Raw genomic sequence first — 4943 nt, 5'->3', positions numbered from 1 at the left:
GATGGGTCTCGGCCCGACTGTACGCCGACGTCTCCAACCACTTCCTTACTCTGTTATCCCAGTCCGCCGCTGCTCAGGCTGCCAAGTCACTGAAAAGGAAGACAGCTAGGGACGGAGTGGACGACGACGGCCCTGCCGGCAAGAAGATCAAGCAGGACCAAGACAGTGACGACGAGCACCCGGGCGAGAAGATCGAGGAAGAAGACGGGGTCGTGAGCCCCACTGACTCCAAGGAGGACGAGACCGAGTATAGCTCTGCGTATCACGGGCCTCCTGAGGCGAAGGTGGATATCAAAGTCGATATCAAGACCAAGAAGGCTGAGAAGCTCCTGGCAAGCTATGCGCCTCCCCAGGCAATGGTCCGCATCAAGGCGGAGAAGGCTGAGAAGCCTGTGAGCTCGGAGTGTCCAGAGACCAAGACAGAGGAGAAGATCGGAATCTGCGCAACTGGCACCGAGGCGCCTGAGAAGGCTAGGAAGGACGAGCGCGATAGGAGACGACGCGCGCGCAAGGCGTCGCAGGCTGACGAGAACGTGGTCGTGCTCGACTACTGCCAGTACGGTGCCCCGTACAGAAAGCGGACGAGGATCATGACTAATTGCCCATTTGAGGGGCTGCTGTGCAACCGCTTGACATGCGAGTCGGTGAAGAACGGCAGGCACCTCAAGACGGCCCAGCGGGGCTCTGGCAAGTGTGCCAATGGGCAGAGGATGAAGGACGACGCCGTCTCCCTCGACACGCTCTATGCTTACCCGGACCGGCTAGTTCGTGCCATCTTCGAACGCGTCAGGGCCAGAATGGCTGAGCCCAGGGAAACAAAGAGGCTAGGGGCTCGCTCCCTCCAGCCCTCCATGCCAATTTTAACTCACTAGCATGTTGAGGTATCCTAGCAGGCATAAAATCCGTCATCAAGATTCAAGATTTTTATTGTCACTCCGTAGTACAAGTATCACGTGTGAAATTCTTGTAGAAACTTTGTGAGGGGGAGGCGGGAGCACCGATATATTAGGGCAAAGCAGAGAGGGTCTCAGTTCAGAAGGAGACGGAGGCATCATCTAGGCCTACTTTAGTTTATCGTTGGTCGCTTGCACACTCTGGTCCTGGCTCACTGTTTTCATTGTTGCTGTGGCACGAGAGCAGGAGCGAGCCCATACTTCTGCGCTGTCTTCACCCACGGCTGGACGTCGCAGGACGACACCTACAAGATGGCCGGCCCGGTGGCGGAGGACGCAATGCTTGCCGTCCTGTTGTTCGTCGGATGTCAGTATAAGCCGGGAGAAGGAGATGGGATTCGTGTATACGATCCCCGCGCCGACCTCTGGTTTTATTTACCAAACGGTGAACTTGGGCCTGAGCAATGTTCCAGCGTCGCCGCTTTCCTAAATGACGCGGTGTACTGTGTTGGCGGCTACACGATAGATGAGACAGGTTTGTCCCGCACTCTCAGCAGCGTGTGGAAGTTTGACCTCCTTACCCGTTCTTGGCACGATGCGGCAGCCATGCATCATCCTCGCGATGGGCACAGCGTGGCAGTACTGAATGGCAGTATCTATGCCATGGGAGGCTACGGGTACGACAGACGCTTCACGCACGACAGTGTCGAACGCTATGATCCTCAGACCGACAAGTGGACTCTGCTCCAACCTATGAACGGGAACAGATCGGACGCCAGCGCCACAGTACTGAACAACAAAGTGTACATCTGCGGTGGTGTAGGTTGGATACCTCCACTACATAATAGTAAGCCGAAGCCTGAGCACCTGGCCACAGCCGAGTGCTACGACCCAGACACCGACCGGTGGACAAAGATCGCCAGCATGAGCAGCGAGCGTGCCGAATTGGGCATCATTGCCTACAGACAGCGCGTCTATGCCGTGGGCGGCAAGACGCGCAGATCTGGAACACTGCGCAGCGCCGAGGCCTACGACCCGCTAACCGGCGCGTGGAGCGCCGTGCCCAAGATGCGGGATTCACGCAGCGGCTTCGGCATAGGGGTGGTGGACGACCAGTTGTTCGTATGTGGAGGAGAATGCCCCAACAGCTCCAACGTGGAGCGCTACGACGGGAGCACCAAACAGTGGCACCAAGCCTGCGGGATGGGGGCCATAAGCATAGATATCAGCTGCTGCGTGTGTCCGGAGCATGCTCTACGAATGGACCCTTGTCTAAAGCTTCTCTCTCATAACCATAGATTGTTATAGTCCATTTCCTGACTTTTATCTCTCTGGCTCTATCCTTAGTGCCTGCAGTGAGATTAAATATTTGGGCCACATCATCTCGAATGACCTCTCTGATGACAAGGATATATTTAGACAGCGTCGGATGCTGTATGCACGAGGAAACATGCTGTGTAGAAAATTTAGCATGTGCTCAGTACCGGTGAAGATCTCACTTTTTAAATCCTTCTGTACACCCCTGTACACCGCCCACCTGTGGTGCCGCTACAAGCAGGCCAGTATCAGACGATTGACAGTGGCATACAATGACTGTATGAGGCTGCTTCTGAGAGCTCCAAGAAGCTCCAGTGCAAGCCAAATGTTTGTCAGTGTTGGGGTTCCCACCTGCTCTGCTGTGCTACGCAATCTTATGTATAAATTCATGTGTAGGGTATCTGAGTCAGTAAATGACATCATTAATGTCATCACTAACACGATACGTAGTTCTGTCAGGTTCTCCTCCAGACTGTGGAACCATTGGCGAACTTGTCTGTATGTTCGAAACTGAATATGGTGGAACTCTTTTTATTGTATATTTCTTTCTATATTATTATTCTTTTTATCTATTGTGTTGTTGTTCTGTACTGTGATATGGATTCCCCTGAGTCTGCAATAAAGAATCAATCAATCAATCAATCAATCAATCATAGGTCCCGCACAGAATCGTGGAGTAACGAGTCTGTTTAAATAAATAATTGCAAGTACGTTACGTTGCTGATGAAGTAATTCGTTACAGTACTCGTTACCGCAAAAAGTAACTTAGTTACTGTAACGCTTTACTTTAATAACGCATTAGTCCCAACACTGTCTATTGCTGACAAAAATGTGTTAATGTAATGTGGAAACTGACTCAAATTCGAAAGAGAAACTTGCCTGTAAGCAAAACCTGCCGGGTGATATCCGGCTATAAACAATGGTCTACAAAAATTATCAGAGTATGTGTTTTTATTTCATTCTTCACAACATTTCAGGTTATGACAGAAGCTTTAGACAGGTTATGACAGAGAAGCTTTAGACGAGGGTCCATTCATAGAGCAAGCTTACACACACAGCAGCTGATATCAAAGCTTAGGACCCCCATCCCGCAGGCTTCGTGCCACTCTCTGGTGCTCCCGTCGTAGCGCTCCACCTTGGTGATGTTGGGGCATTCTCCTCCGCATACGAACAACTGGTCGTCCACCACCTCGATGCCGAAGCCGCTGCGTGAATCCCGCATCTTGGGCACGTCGCTCCAAGTGCCGGTTAGCGGGTCGTAGGCCTCTGCGCTGCGCAGACTTCCAGCCGAATTGTAGCCGCCCACTGCATAGACGCGCTGTCTGTAGGCGATGACGCCCAAGCCGGCACGCTTGACGCTCATGCAGGCGATCTCCGTCCACCGGTCGGTGTCTGGGTCGTAGCACTCGGCTGTGGCCAGGTGCTCAGGCTTCGGCTTACTATTATGTAGTGGAGGTATCCAACCTACACCACCGCAGATGTACACTTTGTTGTTCAGTACTGTGGCGCTGGCGTTCCACCTTTTCCCGTTCATAGGTGAGAGCAGAGTCCACTTGTCGGTCTGAGGATCAAAGCGTTCGACACTGTCGTGCCTGAAGCGTCGATTGAAGGAATTGTTCTCCCAGCCTCCCATGGCATAGATACTGCCATTCAGTACTGCCACGCTGTGCCCATCGCGAGGATGATGCATGGCTGCCACATCGTACCAAGAACGGGTAAGGAGGTTGAACTTCCGCACGCTGCTGACAGTGCGGTACCAACCACTCTCATCTTTCGTGTAGCCGCCAACACAGTAGACCGCGTCATTTAGGAAGGCGGCAGCGGTGACACATTGCTCAGGCCCAAGTTCACCGTTTGGTAAATCAAACCAGAGGTCGGCGCGGGGATCGTATACCCGAATCCTATCTCTTTCTCCTGGCTTAAACTGTCGTCCGACGAACAACAGGACGGCACGCCGATATCGCATCCTCCGACACGGTGCCGGACATCTACGTAGATGTCGTCCTGCGACGTCCAGCCGTGGGTGAAGACAGCGCGAAAGTATGGGCTTGCTCCTGCTCTCGCGCCACAGCAACAATGAAAACAATGAGCCAGGACCAAACTGTTGAAGCGACCAACGTTAAACTAAAGTAGGCCTAGATGATGCCTCCGTCTCCTTCTGAACTGAGACCCTCTCTGCTCTGCCCTAATATAGCGGTGCTCCCGCCTCCCGCTGACAAAGATTCTACCCTGTGCCAAAATCCTCTCCCCCGACGAAACATAATTCAGATATATGGTGTTTAGGTCACATTTTTATATAATGCTTCCAGGAAACCTCGGTCTCTTGTGTGTGCTGCATTAACAATATGGGTTCGGTGGGCAACTGACCAATGACAAAAATAAAAACAATGTTCTCTAAGAATGATCAGAGTATGCGTTTTTATTTCATTTTTCACAACATTTCACAGGTTATGACAGAGAAGCTTTAGACCAGGCGGTACATTCGTAGAGCAAGCTCCGGACACACACAGCTGCTGATGTCAAAGGCTCGGACCCCCATCCCGCAGGCTTCGTGCCACTTTTTGGTGCTCCCATCGTAGCGCTCCACCTTAGAGCCATCGCCGAGTGATCCTCCGCATACGAACAACTGGTCGCCCACCACCTCGATGCCGAAGCTGCTGCGTGGACGCCGCATGTCGGGCACGGCGCTCCACTTGTCGGTTAGCGGGTCGTAGGCCTCGGCGCTGCGCATTT

Source organism: Poromitra crassiceps (assembly GCF_964638095.1).
Source record: "Poromitra crassiceps genome assembly, contig: HAP1_SCAFFOLD_311, whole genome shotgun sequence".
NCBI lineage: Eukaryota > Metazoa > Chordata > Actinopteri > Beryciformes > Melamphaidae > Poromitra > Poromitra crassiceps.
The sequence above is the reverse complement of the archived record's forward strand: the minus strand, read 5'-3'. Positions refer to the sequence as shown.